Raw genomic sequence first — 18,376 nt, 5'->3', positions numbered from 1 at the left:
ATGACTCTCTACAAGGCCATAATACAGGATTTTCAATTGCGTATATGGCAGGCATTTTTTGAGGATTTTAAATTTATATATGATGCACTGTAATTTTTTAACCACATAATTGATGTGGAGGTTCCATCTAAGATGTCCGTCAATAATCAACCCCAAGTATTTCATTTTATCAACAGATTGAATAGTCAGCATACCGTCACTAGTTTCTATTTCTAATTGTTGAAAAGTTGGCATGCCCGACTTTGTAGCACTAAAAGGTAGATAGTGGGTTTTCCCAAAATTCATGGTTAGTAGAAGGTGGTCGAAATGCTTTTTTATGAAAGCGAAATCTTTCTGTACTTTGAGTTTCAATTCTGCCCATGTTTCGCCCCTGTAGAAAATTGCTGTGTCGTCCGCATAACCTGTAAATTCCCCTTCGCATTTAAGTGAGAATATGCTATTGATGTATAGATTAAACAAAATAGGACCCAGGACTGTGCCCTGAGGAACACCATATTCAATCTCTTTTTGATTGCTCAGCACGTTAGCCACTCTAACGACCTGTGTTCTCTTGCTGAGATAGCTCTTGAATATTTTCAAACAGTTTCCTCTTATACCTAGATCCTCCAAAGTTTGTAGAAGTCGCGGATGACTGACTGTATCGAATGCTTTGGTTAAGTCGATAAACAAGCATATGCATGGTTTTCCTTCATCTAAGGCTTTATAAATTTTATTAGTCAGACTTAGAATGGCATCTTCGGTAGATGTGTTTTCTTTAAATCCAAATTGATTTGGAGAAAGGAGTTTGTATTTTTTTATGAAAGATGTTAACCTATTCTTAAGCAATTTTTCAAATATTTTTGATAAATGCGTGATAAGGGAAATTGGTCTGTAGTTATTTACCAAATTTTTATCGCCTTTTTTGAAAATAGGAACCACAATAGTGTTTTTGAATGCCTCAGGCCACACCCCCTTTTCAAGGCAATGATTTATAATATGTGTAAACGGCTGTGTGATTTGAGCTGTGATCGACTTGATCACTTCAGCTGAAACGTCATCGCTTCCCGTAGCTTTCTTGTATTTCAGTTCTTTTATTATTGCGTATATTTCCTCTTTATACGTAGGCATTAAGACTAGTGAGTTGGTTGAAATTGTTCTTGTTGGCGCATAGTTAGGGACCGCTTTTATTCGGCTAGCTAGAATTTTTCCCGTTTCAGCAAATGTTTCATTGAAATGATTTGCTATCTCCTTGTTATTCGTTAATAACTCACCATTATTGTTCTTTATCGATAGAATGTCGTTCTTTTTTTTCTCGGTACCAGTCAGTTCTTTAACAACGTCCCACATTTTATTTGAATTATTCGCGTTTGTCTCAATTTGATTTTTATAATATTTATGTTTAGTCAAATCAATCAAATTGCTTAGTTTATTTTTATACCTTTTGTATTCATTTTTCAACCTGATATCATTAGGACTTTCCAAAGATTTTTTAAACATATAATTTTTTTTATTAATTGATTTTAATAAGCCGTTTGTGAGCCATGGTGCAAATTTGGACTCCTTTCTTATAACTTTCATAACTTTTTTGCATGCGTCCAACGATCTAATAAGAATATCTATGAAGTTGTTCATTGCAGCGTTAGGATCAGTTGTTGAATATATAAATTCCCATTTTTCTTCCTGCAATACTTGTTGTAGTTTTGAATGGTTTATAATTATTTTCTGTCTTTGTTTATTATTATTATTATTATTATTATTGGAATCGTTTTTAGTTTCTATGACTACTTGTAACAGAGTTGAATAGTGGTCTGTTATATTATTTTTCACGACAATCGGTATAACTAAGTTTGAGATGTTTAGTTTTGATTTTATAAAAATGTGATCCAGACAGGAAGTCATTCTTGTAGGGTTATTTATGGTGGATATGTAACCAAATTCACTCAGTGTGTTTAAGTATTCTAAACTATTCTCATTTTGCTCTAATATATTGATGTTAATATCACCAACGAAAAAATAATAACAATAGTTGTTAATTTTAATACTTTCGAAATATCTTTGTAATATCTCTGTAAAATGAGGAATATTTGTTGAGGGTGACCTGTAGCAAGCTGTAACTAGTACACTTTTGTGATTATCGAGAATTATTTTCGCTTCGAGAACATTTACGTCTTCTATCTGTATAATATTATATTCATAGTTATGGTCATTATTTATGTACATAACTACTCCATCGTTTTGGTTAAAGTCCCCCTGATTGTAAATAGCGCTATATCCTGGTAATTTGTAAGAATTTATATCTGGTATTAACCAAGTTTCCGTGAGTACTATACAGTCAAATTTTGTATTTAAATTATTTAAGAAGATTGTAAACTCATCAAAATTTTTATGGATACTTCTTATGTTTTGTTCTATGATTTTGAAGCTCATGTTTTGTCTGTTAACTTCTAATATGTCTTTACATTCATAATCATAATTCAGAGAGTATGTCTCGATTGGGTTTATTTGGAATTCTCGGATATATCGATCCATTTCTTTGAAATATAAAAAGCCTAATATCTATGTTAGTGTTATAAAAAGAAATAAGCGTAGTGATAATTTGAATATGTTAGTAGTACAAGCGCATATGCTAATATTTGTAATTCAGAGCAGTGAAAATTTACTTGTGTGAATTCGACCGGGTCCATATTTTGACAATTTTAATTTGTAAACATATAAGCAAAAATAAATTCAAATAATCATGAATAATTTCAGTTGAATATAAATTATTTGTTGCGTGGTAGTTGTTTCCTAGATGATTTCTTGATATTTTCTTCTCTTTGAATGTCCGCTGGTGATGTCTGCCCTTTTTTAGGATAATTTCTAAGTAGTTTGATAGTGTTCGTATTTGTCCCTTCTTTAGTTATAGGATTTGTCTCACTCTCTACGCTGAAATCATCGCCTACTTCTCTTTGCCCTCCTTGGACTAGATCTTGGTAACTGTAGCCTACTCCTTCAATGAACAATATTTTACGAAATATGTGAGCTTTTTTTGTTTTTGTTCCTAGCTTCTACCAAATATTTAATCAATATCTTTCTTTCTGCTCTTTCTTCTTCAGATAAGTCTTCAACAATGGACAATTTTTTTCCTTTCAACTTTTTACAGTTTTTCAGAATGTTATGTTTCACTAGGTATCTTGAAAATTTCACGAGTATGATTTTATTAAGATCACTCTTTCCTATAATATAAACGTTACTAATTTCTTGTTCTGTTAGCTGCACTTCCAAATTGGTATTAAGCAAATCTAAAGTAAACCTTGTTAGATCCCCTTGTACGTATCCAGAATTGAATATTAATATATTATTTTCTCTCACTGCTTTTTCAAGTATTTGATTTTTAGTTTTCAAATCATCAACCTCCTCTTCTAATTTTTCAAACTTTTTTGCATTTACACTAATAGTATTTTTGAGGTCTGTGATTTGTGCTGACAACTTTTCTGACAAAATCTTATTCTGCTCAGCTATGAATGATTTCAGTTCTTCCAAACTCATTTGGAAATGATTTCGTTAAATTGCCCACAGACTATATCTGAGAAATTCGTTATCTCTATATTGATAAAAAGTGGATTTACCTTGTGATTCTCACTCTTGGTTCTCGTACTGTTATTTTTGAGTACTTCTACGGAAATATTTTGATTTCTGATGTAACCTTACGAATCAGCAGCTTGTATTGCATGTACAGTCAAAAATTCACAATTTTTGAAGAACTTTTACACACTTCAGACGGGTTTTTCACACGGAGCACGAAACACTACACATGCATGTTGGTTTGGCATATTGTATGGAGATTTTAAAAATAATTTTTAATTCAAGATATAGCAGTGGCGTAGTATTTTTTTCGCCAAAAATATACATTTCAAAACTCGTACGTACGCCACTGGCAGAGGAAATCAAGAAAATGGTACATCAGAAAATGCCCCTTAAGGCATGGAATATATGTACCAAATATGCCAAAGATGTCTACAAAATTATCTCAGTTATTATTAAAAAACTGATTATTTTGGAAAACTTTGCCACCCTGTATCTCAAAAGTTAATGCGTTTAAGACATACGTCCATAGGACGTTTTTTCCTTAAAATGGTTCTAAGAATTACCTCCTTAAATATTAGCATGTGTTTAAGGAACACCCTGTATTTTGTGCAGCTTTAGTATACAGAGAAAGCATATTTTGGTAGGTTCATTCTTTCCTAGATCTCAATGACACAATAAAGAGAAAACAATAGCAAATCATTATAGGCGAAAAACATCAGGCAAATTTTCTTAAATCAAACAAATACTCTAGACAGCTTGTGTCAAAAAAGGGCAGTTTGCGGAAAGTTTTGCAATTGTTTTTAAATGTGGTTCTATATGGTATTTTGGGCTGCTGAACACGAATCTGAGTTTTTACACGGGAAATATGATGTTTTTTTGCAAAAAATGTGAAAAAATCGACTTTGTTTTGGTTTTTGCAAATAACCACGCATTCCTAATCAAAAAGAAAGAAGATAAAATTTCCTACATTTTATGTCAGTTTTTTCTACGGTCAACCATTAAGCCATGGGAGAACGCTAAAAGTGAGGGAAAACCCCCAAAACTCCCAAAATCGGGATTTTCGGTGATTTGACACGGGAATGCAATATTGAAGGAATTATTCGTTAAACTCACACAAGTTGTCTTGCAGAAAAAATCTTCATTCCTATCACAACTGTTGGTAACTGCTTAAGTAAAATTCAATACATTTCAAAGGATTTCCTGACTTAAAAATCACTTGCCTTTTACAAGGTACTGAAACCCTTTTCTATGCAACAATCTGCTAATTTATCCAGTAGGCAAATGACCTTCACTGAATAATTTCAAGGTGAAAGCAATAAAAACTAATGGAAAATTCCTGAATGGAACGATTTGTTTTCAAAGCGGGTGCGATAAGACGTCTGTCCTCTTCAGGCAAGGAAAGATGAACTTTTTAAATACGCTTGTGAAGAACCCCAGCCTCGCCAACGTGATCAATAAAAAAATCTAAAACAAAAGCCCTCCTAGAGATTTTAGAAAGCATAGTCGAGGGTTTGGAGAGACATGGTCATTCAGTACTTACCATGTGTGATCTCTCCAAAGCTTTTGATTGTGTTTCACACGAACTTTTAATAGAAAAACTTACATTCTATGGCATTAGAGGCACGCCGTTGAACCTGTTCAAGTCTTACTTAGAAGGTAGACAACAGTTTGTCCATCTTAACAACAGTTCTGATTCAGAACTGAAAATTATAAAACGGAGTACCGCAAGGTTCTGTTCTTGGACCCCTGTTGTTTATCATCTACATTAATGACCTATGTTTTCACATGAGGACGAAATGTCAAATTGTCCTATTTGCGGATGATACCTCTTTCATCAGTTCAAACAGCAACATTTCACGTCTTCTTGATAATGCTAAAACCTTGATGACTAAAGCGGAAGCTTGGTTCTCTGCCAATAACCTTCGACTGAATAAAGGGAAGACACAAAACCTCATAATTTCCTGTAATAATCAGATCACGTTAGGTAAGCATTGTAAATTGCTTGGGGTTGTTTTAGATGATCGTTTGAACTGGACTCCTCATATAGATATATTGAGTAAGAGACTATCCAGTCTCTTATTTTTGCTTAGACAGCTCAGGTACTGCCTCAATTCGAGCATGTTAAAAAATGTTTATTTTGGATTATTTCATTCTGTGATCAGCTATGCTGGGGCTACATATAGGGACCACTGTCAACCACTGTTCAAAACAATGAGGATTCTACCACTCCCTTGTGTGTATATATACCAAAATTTACTAGAAATCCATTCAGAAAGGCAGAATATACAAAAAGTTTCTGGTCTGCATCATTACACTACCCGGGCTGCTACGGCTGATGATTTAGTATTGCCACGTTACAGGTTGTCCAAATCTGAGAAAAATTCATTAAATTTTAAACTATATAATGAATTGCCCAGCGAATTTAGATCCATGAACGAGAAATTGTTCAAAATTAATGTAAACAATTATTTTCTCGAACATTGTTTTTATTCTAGAGACGAGTTTATTCAGACAAAAATTCAATTTTGACGTGCATTACCCAATTTATGTGATTGTGATATATTTTATATTGTATACCTGAAGGCTTTTAGATAATGTTATTATATATTCATTCAATATGATATATTAATTGTGATTGACTCGCTATAAACCATATCATGTATGAGTTACATAGTTGAATAAATATCTATCTATCTATCTATCTATCTTCAAAAACCCCAACGCCTCTCAAGAAGTAGGAATCACCGCAGAAGAACGTTTTCTGTACGGTTACACAGGGAAAACCACACCCACACTCAACTCCTTCAGCAACTCATCTCCTTCAGCAAGGCAGCGTTCACGCTCAGCTCAAACGTAGCAGCTTTACAACCTTGTGCTGCTGTAGCAGGGTCTACTACCAGGTTCAGCACTGGCTTGGTGTGGAAAAACACCCTGAGGAGTAGGGATGGAAAAAATCGATCTCAGGCATAGAGACAGTGATCACGCTTGCTCCCCTAGCTTCCCATGCGCTTCTAAAGCTGATTTCGTGCAAGTGCAAAACTAAGTCGAATTTTTTCACAATTTTTGCAAAAAAAACATATTTCCTGTGAAAAATTCTGTTGGCAAACCTCAGATTCGTGTTAAGCAGCCCAAAATACTATTTAGGACCAATTTTCAAAACTCTTGCAAAACTCCGCAAAAAAAAACAAGCTGCTTAGACTAAAATGTATACTGTGGATCAAGTGTTCAAGCTTAGCGCTTAGTGTTCTTTCAAATAACATTGACTTACTAGGGGATGTTACTAATGACAGAGAATCTTTTAAGGTACAGTAATATAACCTTTACATTTTTATTATTCAAACGGTTTTACTCAGTTTGTTTGGGTCAAATTTAGTAATTGAAGTTGGACTCGTTTCCTGTTGACAGATTTACCTGAAATTTGTTACACAAATTTAGTTTTGATGACGATACAATTTAATAAATTCTGTATCATTGTCAATCCGAAATGGCGGCAGGTACAAAATGGCGGATTACATATTATTTCACAACCACCTCAATATGGGTATCAAATGACAGGGCTTGACTATTGGATTAGTAGTACACTTTGAAAAAGATGCAATTTCAAGATGGCCACTGCCATTACATATTTTTTCACAACTACCTCAATAAGGGTATCAAAGAATCCACCCTGGCTATATTCATAGATATCGAGGGAATGTTTGATAAAACAACCTTTCCAACAATTACCTAGCAACTACACTCCAGGAATGTACCCCTGGTAGTAGGAGAATGGATACTCAAGATGATCTCTGGTAGAGCAATAAGTATCAATGTAGAAGACATCACAGTAAAAGGACGGGTCATGAAGGGATGTTCACAGGGAGGGGTCTTATCACCCCTTCTCTGGAACATAGTTCTGGATACCCTGATTAATCACCTGAACAATAATGGATTCTACACAATGGTTTCCGCCCTGGCCTATCTACCGAAACAGCCATAACAGAACTTGTCCAACACATTAATGATCTGATGGACAAAAATGAGTATGTAGTTGTCATATCGTTTGACCTAACGCGGGCATTCGACACGGTTAATCGTAATTTCGTCTCCGAAAAAATCAACAACCTAGGTCTACGTGGCCCAGTGAACGACTGGATAACGTCCTTTCTTGAAGATCGGAAGATCATCGTGAGAATCGGTGAAACCAAATCGAAAGAATACGATTTAGATCTTGGAACACCGCAGGGAAGTGTCATGGGTCCCTTGATCTTCCTTACCTATGTCAATGACTTGCCTCATAACATAAAGGACGGTAGAGTTTTCATGTATGCTGATGACACATCTATTGTGGTGCCTGACACTGATCGCCAAAGACTACAGCAGAAAACTGACTCAGTTTTGAAAGATTTTGCGGATTACTGTATGCAGAATACACTAATAATGAATCAAAGTGAGACAGTAATAATTGAGTTTCACACAAAACATGAAATACCTTCTAATTTCACCTTCAAAGTCAATAATAATATTGTTGAAACCTCCACTTCATCTAAATTCTTAGGAACGCTCATAGATTGTAACCTAACATGGGAAGATCAAATACAAATAGTATGTAAAAAAATCAACAAATTTCCTACAATATTATAGTATGGGGTCAGGCATCAGACATAACAAGAATTTTTGTTGCTCAGAAAAGAATTATAAGGCTTATCTTTAACATTAGTAGTCGCCAATCATGCAGACAGGTTTTCAAAACTAAACGGATCCTCACGGTTACATCAATTTATTTAATGAAACTATTATCATATATTTTCAATAACAAACATTCATTTCCCATTAATAGTGATTCACATTCTTACAATACCAGAAATAAAAATGATATCAAATTGAACAAGCCTAAACACTCCTATTACAAAAAATCTCCCATCAATGCAGGCTGCCGTTTTTTTAACTGTCTTCCGAACGAAATAAAATACGCGGGATCCCCGGCGGTTTTTAAGTATAGACTTAGGGAACTCCTTATCAGAGAGTGTTTCTACAGGGTGTCCCTGGACTTCCTCCTTTCCTCTCGGGAATGTATAGATGGGGTCAAAATACTCGTGTGGAAAGTCGATCGAAGCAACGAGTCTTGATAAAAATGTAGTTTCACTCGACGACATCAAACCCGCTCGTCCACCATTATTTGAAATGAATAATTATCAAAGCAGAAATAATAATGATAACGTTAATTCAACAACATTTATCCTGAGATGTCTACCATTATTCGAAAATATTAGTTTTTAAGGAAAATGGAAATGATAGGTAAAATGTTCATAACGAATTTTTATAATGCAAACACGTTTAACTAACGAAACTCAAGAGCCTCAAGAGCAAACAGAAATGAAAAATCCGCTACAGAAACTGCTCGATATGACCACCTTCTCTCTCTATACATTTTCTTAGTCTGCGAAGACACCCTCTCTGTACTTGAAATAGCATTCCAGGGTCGTTTCGTATGGCTTCACAATGTAATGTTATTCTATTCAACAATGCATCTCTTGTGTGAATAGGTGTAGCGTAAACAAGGCTTTTTAGATGCCCCCACAGGAAGAAATCCAATGGATTTAAATCCGGAGACCGCGATGGCCATGAATATGGCCCACCTCTACCAATCCATCTATTGTGGAAAATATGATTCAGATGGTCACGCACAATCAAACTAAAATGAGGAGGAGCGCCATCATGCATAAACCACATATCTCTTCGGGTTTGCAATGGAACATGTTCCAAAAGTCCATTCAAATCGTTCTGAATGAACTCCAAATAACGTTCTCCATTCAATCGGTCCTGTAGAACGAATGGTCCTATAAGATGGTTTCCTATGATACCAGCCCAAACATTCACGTTGAATTTCCGTTGGTGTTTGGTTTGCAATATCCCATGGGGATTTTCTTCGGCCCATATATGGAGATTATGAGAGTTGATAACTCCATCTCTACTGAAACCTGCTTCATCAGTGAATAAAACTCGATTAATAAAAGTCATATCCTCTCTTTGCCTATCCATGAACCAATTGGCATATTCCAGTCGTGCTGGAAAATCTTGAGGTGTCATGGCATGTACCTTCTGGATGTGAAATGGGTAGAGCAGTTGTTCCCTAATTATTCTATGAATAGTGGACTTGGATGTATGGAACTGTTCTGATAGATTTCTGATACTCATTGAAGGATCATCAGCGACGGCTTCCAAAATATTTTCCTCCAATACAACGGTACGTACAGTCCTAGGAGCGCCCTCACCATTTCGTTTTGGCAAAACTGTACCTACAATAATATCGAAATAAAACAACGTGCTCAAATTAATTATCAATTATTACATACCTGTCTCCCTCAAGCTGCGATCGACACGCTCGAATGTTTCTCTTGACGGTACCGTTCGATTGGGAAAATGCTCGGAATACAGACGACGAGCTTCTGCAGCATTACAAAATGCTCGTCCATAAAATACATGCATATCTGCATATTCATTGAATGTAAACTGTTCGGCCATATCAAAAAAATTCAAAATATCCTATAGAATATTGACAATACAATGATAGTCATATGACAACGCACCACTCAACAAAACAAAATCGCATTCCAGTTTCTCATTTTTTATCAAAACTTTCTAAAAGGTTTTTTTGTCAACATCTGTGAAAGAAATGGAACATAATTATTCCCTGGATATTTTTCACCTGATCATGTGCAGCCGTTTTTGTAGTTCATTCGTTTGCTTTGTATTAGTATAGTAAATATTTTTTCCGATGTGCGTTTTTTTCAGCTAAATTTAGATTCGTGTTGAAGAATTTCTCCCATAAAATTATAATTATCAGTGAAACTCCTCAACAGTTCAGCTGTGAAGAAGAATTTGAAACATTCGAATGTTGAGTTTCATGAGATTCAGATAACTGATCAACACGAAACGTGATTATTCCACACGTATTATGTACATACAAAATATGGAATGAATTCGATATTTCATAGTAGAGTAGCTTGTTAGTTTAAAAACACCACGAATCTACAGAACTTGATATTTCTTTTGAAAAAATATCTGCTGTCACAATTGTGACTTAAACTTCCATATAGGTACTGTACTTTTTGTTTACGACTTCATTTTAGCATACTTTGTATTATTCCTGTTATAAATGTTGTTGAATTAACGTTATCATTATTATTTCTGCTTTGATAATTATTCATTTCAAATAATGGTGGACGAGCGGGTTTGATGTCGTCGAGTAGAACTACATTTTTATCAAGACTCGTTGCTCCGATCGACTTTCCACACGAACACTTTTATTCATAAAATTGTCCAAGTAACCTTATTTTGTTGAAAAATATTGTCATTTCAAAGTTTTGGGGTGTGGACCATCGGGGGTAGTCCGTTCCTGACTTTGTAGCAAAACAACTGACTCCTGCATGAAAGCTCATCGACGGAATACATTTGTTTAGTCAATTACCAAAATTTGGATGATTTTGAATATTCACTTGAAAAGTTATCAAAGAAAAACATTTTTCATTTTGTAACTTCGAGGGCCCGTAACTTGGTTACGAAGACTTTTAGGAAAAAAAGTTACATGAAGTACTGGTGATATTTTGACCCCATCTATACATTCCCGAGAGGAAAAGAGGAAGTCCAGGGACACCCTGTATACTGTTGAGGAATTTGAATTATACTTTTCAATTTTGAGATGGTATCGAAGTGTATTTTACATAGTCTATGTTAGTCATCATTGTGCTTGTTTCGTCCTGTTTGTCAATTAAAACTTAATGGCACTGTTTTTGACTTATCCTATCTATTGTTAACAATAGTTGAAAGGATTAATAAATATTTTATTTATTTACAATTGCATATGCAGATGACATAGTTATCTTGCAGACCGGCAAATTTGTCAACACACTGTACGATAGAGCGTAGGATGGGCTCAAATTAATAGGAACATGGTGTAAGAAACACTCACTGTCGATCAATTCCAAGAAGACTGAGATGGTCCTTTTCACCAGGAAAAGAAGTTTAACGGGCTCAAAACTTCCCGAAATCTTCAAAAGCGAACTAAACTTCTCCGAAGAGGTGAAATACCTTGGTACTACCCTCGACGGGAAGCTACTTACCTACAGAGTAGAGCAAAAAGAGTATATGTGGCGTATGAGCAATTTCGGAGGACAGTGGTACGCGCATGGGGTCTCTCACCCAGTGTGGTCACCTGGATCTACACTGCAGTAATAAGACCTATGTTAACGTACGGAGCCATTGTATGGGGACCGAAAGTTTTACAACCCAGATAGCACAAATACGTCTTATGGACGTTTTTAAAACGTCCCGCTTGAACATTCAGGACATCCTCAAAACGTCCATTTTACGGACGTGGACATCTTATGGACGTCTTTGTAACGTCCATTGTTAATAATCAGGATGTTTTCAGGACGTCCATGATAGGACATTACAGGTCTTCAAATGGACATTTAAAGGATGTCTTTAGGACGTCCATTTGAGAACATTCCATAAACATAATCAGAAGCTCAAAAAGATATTCATAGGATGTTCTATTTATTTCTGTCATGTGTTTTTGTAGGCTAAAAATTATTTATTTTTTATTCATTAGGTCAGATTGCCTCGAGAAAATAAAGAAAATATACATTTCAAAATCTTTCATTTGAAACATCCATTGAAAATAATATAAAATAAATGATTATGTTGAAACTTTTTCGTAGATTTCACGTCCTTCCTTTTCTTCGCCCTTTTCAGCCAAGCCTTAATCGACGGTTCCGTTTCCTGTCGTGATTTGGCCATGTTTTCCTTCTCAGCTGAACCTGAAAATAATTCAAATTTCTTATTTCAAATGAATGGCAGATGATCAATATGAAAATCCAATCTGTATTAAATTATTATAGATATCTAATGTAGGCGGTGTCTAAATAATATACGAGTATACTCACTTATGATATGAGCTGCATTTTCCTTCACTTCTTCGTACTGAAAACTATAGTCTATTTCAAAAGAGTGTAGAGTAATAAATCATGAAGTGTCATAAAATTTGCCTGAATTTCGTTGTCGTCCATGGGCGTAGGCAAATCTTAGGATTATTAAACTTAATAATTAAAGTAAATTAAAAATTACAGACATAGATAATAATAAAAGGCCATTTTTGGGAAGTAATTTGGTCTAAAACTAAGTACCTACATGTATTTAGGTAAGTAAAATTTCTTAAAAAAAGATTAAGATTAGTTTTAGTGGTTCTTGTAAACTTATTTAATATGCAATTTGGGTTCATATACTTGAGCATGATTTCTCAAAAAAGGGTTAACACTTAGTTCCGAGGTGCCATGTCATTATAATAATCCCTTTTTGACCCTGCCCACCAATCATGCAATACCTATTAAACCCAGGTAATTAAGAAAAAGGGTTTAAATATATTGTAATGTAATGGTGTATAGTGGCTTCAACACATTTGGCTGTTTGTTCTCATGATGAAGCTGCGGACGACGGGATGAGTGTATAGGGAACAGATTGCGAATGCCGTTTAGCACGCAATAATGTTTGTTTAAGTTTGACCTAGACATTATGAATTCACTAACCTTTTAGCTTTTTAGTATTCAGTAAGATAAAGTGCAAACGTTAATAAGTCGATCATAATCACTAAAACAGTCGAGTACGAGAAACACGAATGACAATGACAGTCACGCGTCACACACAACAACACAGAACGGCAGGTACGGAACCAACTGTTCACAACTATTAGATCGTGTATGCTACGCTATATTATTATTCCTCGCAAACATTCGCTATATATGATTTAAAACTGAACTGATAGTTTTAGTTCAGTCGGTTTTAGTCATTGATTAATGGACAGTTTAGTGATCTGAACTGCATTATTTACCTTTTTTTGTCATTACTTTCAGAAAATGTCGACATTGAATAAATTAAAATATCAAAAAAGCAATGCAACCAAAGGTAAAGAATGTAATAATCAAAATCGACCAGACTTCCGTACAGCCGACAATAAAATGCAACAAGACGCGTTCTGTGGTTGGTGACTCTGATGGCGGGAAGTTTAAAATTGTTATTTTAAACGGTCGCATGCAAATTGAGTTAGAAATCTGTTTAAAATCTGTTTTTTCCGTTAACCAGCTGTCGCACCCCTACGAACGACAACCCAGAAATGCCTACGAACCCCTACGAACGACAACGCAGAAATGCGTTAATTATTGGCCAACCCTAATTCCTAGTTCCTTGGCAACTGAACCAACACAGTTCAGTAGTTCGTAAAATTGCATATTATACAAGTTATATTATACAAGTTATTACCTATATAAAGTCCAAAACTCCACAATTTGAAATCAGTCTTGCGCGTGCGCACATGTTACGCATGACTTCGTGTTTTATGTATCAATTTGGAAATTGAAAATCATATAATATAATTCCTAAAACTCCATTCTCGAGATATCAATGTTTGAAATTGTTCTTTGATATGACCTATTATATGACCTTGATATTGGATAACTTCATACACAGTTGGCATTACCTTCAAATGTTCTACTGCTCATTGATGATTTAATAATGTTATAATAACGTCTTGCTGAATGAGACGTTTTTTATGTAATAAACATATATATATACGCCGTCTTTTATAATCATTTCATTATAATATATCCTGATTTTTCAATGTTTCTCATGAAATAATACAATGTGAACGTGAATCCAATGGAAATATAATAAAGTACCTAGAATGGACGTTCTACGGACATATATTTCTGGACGTCCCGAGGATTTACTAAACTGGACAAACTTAAAACGTCCAGACTTGGTCCTGGACATTCAGACGATAAATGGACATGTAATGGACGTCTTTAAAACGTCCTGTGCTATCTGGGAATCAACGGCCATCCAAAAATGATATCAAATACAGCGACTAGCTTGTTTGAACATCACAGGAGCCATGATAACAACACCAACCGCGGCAATGGAATTAATTACGGGTCTGACCTTTCTGGACGTTAAGGAGGTTGCGTTAATGGCCATGTTACGATTGCGCATGGCTGGTGTAAATTCCGAAGTAGGAATGGATCAATTGAGGCTGAGCCTTTGGCGAGAAGCGTTCACTGCGCAACCTCTGCTGCAGGCAACCAGTGATGCAATTAAACCCAGGTTTGTGTTGAATAAACCCTACAAAACACAAATAAAACAGAATGTAATACGCATATATACAGATGGCTCAAAAACCGAAGAAGGATGTGGAGCGTACTCCAGATCACTAAGTCTAAGGATTAAATAGGGAATGGGAAAAATACCAGTGTGGTCCAAACAGAACTGGCTGGTATCTCAATCGCCACAAAAGAAATACCCACCAAGATTTAGCCGAAGCCTTGGTAGATAATAAAATCATCCTGAGGTGGGTTAAAGGGCACGACAGGGGTAAAGATAATCGCATTGCCGACTCTTTAGCCAAGGAAGCGGCTGGACTAAGAATTTCAGAACCCAGTGGCTCCTATGGCCTGATGACTTCGATAATTGCGGAACTAGCCAAACATCACACCCATGCTCAATTCCTAAAGAAATGGAATGACATCAAAGAATGTAATCTTACCAAGATCACCCTGGGCGACCCTGGAAATCTGGCACCGAGGAAATATCTGGCGATGGCCAGGAAAAATCTATGCTTAACAGTAGGATTTCTGACTGGCCACTGTCAATTAAGGAAACAACTCCATAATATGGGGCTAGTGGACACACCTTCATACAGGATGTGTGAACAGGAAGATGAGACTGTCAGGCATGTCCTATGCGATTTCCCGGAGTTATCGTCACCCATACAACAACGGATATCTTATGGATGTACGATGGATATCCATTATATATCCAATTTATATCCAAAGGATATCTCATGGACATCCATAAGATATCCTCAGTCCACCAACTTGGACGTCCATAAGATATCCGTGAAAGACGACCATAATATATCCGCAAAGGACGTCTTTAAGATATCTGCCATGGACATCCATAGGGTATTCGTGAGTTAAGTCCATAAGATATAATAATAATAATAATAATAATAATAATCGTCTTTATTGTTACCCAGCTGTAGTTACATACAAATATTTATATAAATTAGAGAGCTAGTTGCTGACATAACAAAAGGCGAAGTTCAATTTAGTTAGCACAAGTGCTACTGAGTTGTTCTTCCACTCAACCTCATTACGGACGTCCATGAGATGTTCTCCGTGGACATTTATAAGATATCCTTCATGGACGTGTATATTTTATATTGTTATAATTGATTTTGGTCGACATGTGTGGGACAATAGGTGACGAGTGTTTCCTAATAGATTAAAACATTTTGGGATGTTATTCGACAGTAAATTTTAGTACGAAAAGCTCATACATAAATATCTGCTATCAGTAGCAGTTAAAAAGAACAATATATAATGTTGATTCAAGTGTATTTGTGTTAACATTTCATTTAAACTGTCAGTTCAACAAGCTCAGTATTCTATATAGTATTGAATAACGCAAACATATTACTTCAATATTGGAGATATAAAATAGTTAAAAAAATATAATGGTTCATTTTTTTTTCGAGGACCTAGTATACCATAATTTGTAGAGCAACTGAATAAAAAAGAATTAGTGTAAATAATTTGTAATGAACATATCCAATGATTCCTAATATAAAAAATTTAACTATTCAACTAAATTTTTAAGGAGCTGTAGCTGCCTAAGAAATCATTTTGTGATTTTCAACATTATAAAACATCTTTTATATGATGGTTTCAAGTTTTTCAAAAAAAAAAAACTTATCCAAAAATATCAGTCTGTATTCTTCAGTACAAAATAATATTAGTCTGCATATTATTCAGCACAAACAAAATCCATTTGAAAAATGATATACTAACAAAAACTCGTTTTGAAAACAGTAGCATGGAAATGAAGAAATTATCCTATCTAATAAAGAACATTGAAAAGAAAATGACGAAAAATAATTGAAAAAACTAATAAAACTTTGGTAAACAGTATCACTGAAATAACTTTAGAAACTCATTATATTTTTGTTATGGGTAGAATAAAACACTGTTTTGGGTTTCTTCTACACTAACATTTTTCTTCAGTGATGAAATATGTCTCTCCTTAGCTCTTCTCAGCCATGCTTTGATAGCATCTTCTGTAGATTTTTTGTTTTCTGATACGCAACAAATGTCAGCAGCTTCTGCAAAAAAATATTTCCCAATAAAAAAAAGGATACAGCATAATTTTAATATGCTCAATTAAACATTCCCTCAACTTCATTAGTTAACAAATTAATATGTGTTACAGTGATTAATTGTTTACAGCCTTTTCTTCACCAAACAGTTTGGAAAATCAAAAAAAACCGATTCCATAAAAGAAGAATTACCAAAAACATAGACAAAACCTTTGATGACAAACAGTCAGTTAGAAGTTAGAAGGGGTAATTATAATGCCTTGGGTATTTGCCTCATCAATTCTGACAGACAATACATCATCACTAGGTTGGGCATCAGTGATATCATCACTACTCGAAGTGGAGGAAACTGAACTGGAATATTCACGAGGTCTTATATTGGAAAATGATGAATCATTGGTGTCGGTAGTCTCCAAACAGGTGGATGATCCTGCATTTTTTTTTCTTTTAACATTTTGTTTTTCCATCTTTCAATACTATTCAAAATGCGTTTTCGTATAAAAATTTGATTATATAGCTATGTCAGGTTATAAAATATTTAATGGAATATTTACCTGCTTGGACTGCTTTTAATAAGATTTACAAATCAAACACCGATTCAACTAAACTGGGATCATAACAACTAATAAAAACACTAGGTACTTCACAAACTACGGACCACACGTGTCTCTTTTCCCAGTCTTTGACGTTTGACCAGGCAATTCAACATGCAACATGAAACGTCAAACGGCATGCTCAGTTGCACTTACAGTGTTGCTACAGCTGTTTGACAAGAACTGCATGGTAGATCAGTGGTTTTTGAGCAGAGAATTGGTAAATATTGGTGAAAAGTACATACCAGAAAAATAATAATAAGTCCTTTAGATAATATCCAGTCATGTCTGGGAGGATATCCAGTTTTTCAATATTTTATGGATATTCAATTTTGGATATCTTATGGTTATCTGTTTTGGATATCTTATGGATGTCAAAAATATGTCCTCGGGAGAATATCCAGTTTTTGGATATCTTATGGATATTCAATTTTGGATATCTTATGGTTATCTGTTTTGGATATCTTATGGATATTCAATTTTGGATATCTTATGGTTATCTGTTTTGGATATCTTATGGATGTCAAAAATATGTCCTCGGAGAATATCCAGTTTTTGGATATCTTATGGATATTCAATTTTGGATATCTTATGGTTATCTGTTTTGGATATCTTATAGATGTCAAAAATATGTCCTCGGGAGAATATCCAGTTTTTGGATATCTTATGGATATTCAATTTTGGATATCTTATGGTTATCTGTTTTGGATATCTTATGGATGACCAAAATATGTCCTCGGGAGAATATCCAGTTTTTGGATATCTTATGGATATTCAATTTTGGATATCTTATGGTTATCTGTTTTGAATATCTTATGGATGTCCAAAATAGGTTCCCGGGAGAATATCCAGTTTTTGGATATCTTATGGATATCCAAAATAGGTCCAAAGATATTCCGACTTGATTTGGACATAAATTGGATATCCATAAGATATCCAGTGTTATCTGGGCAATAAGAGAGTGTTTGTTCGTCGAGTCTTGGCCTAAACCTGCCGATATAAAGGAAATGTCTCCCAGCGATCTGTCCTCCTTCCTGGAAAGGACAGGATG

General features: G+C 34.9%; 1 protein-coding gene and 1 long non-coding RNA gene across 2 annotated transcripts in view; one reads left to right on the top strand and one right to left on the bottom strand.

Moving 5' to 3' along the window:
- Positions 1-18,376, top strand: part of LOC141486580 (uncharacterized) — a 173,036-nt gene that overhangs the window by 42,600 nt on the left and 112,060 nt on the right. The window lies entirely within an intron of this gene.
- On the bottom strand, positions 12,171-12,520 carry LOC141486616 (uncharacterized). Its single transcript, XR_012467951.1, has 2 exons — positions 12,474-12,520; positions 12,171-12,347 (listed from the first exon to the last, which is right to left on the bottom strand). It is a non-coding gene; the product is annotated as an uncharacterized lncRNA (long non-coding RNA).

Source organism: Leptinotarsa decemlineata, unplaced genomic scaffold (genome assembly GCF_025532065.1).
Source record: "Leptinotarsa decemlineata unplaced genomic scaffold, Ldec_3_MD MMD2_tig00026358_RagTag_RagTag, whole genome shotgun sequence".
In the NCBI taxonomy this organism is placed as follows: domain Eukaryota; kingdom Metazoa; phylum Arthropoda; class Insecta; order Coleoptera; family Chrysomelidae; genus Leptinotarsa; species Leptinotarsa decemlineata.
Note: the sequence above shows the minus strand (reverse complement) of the source record. Positions and strands in the feature narration are given on the sequence as shown.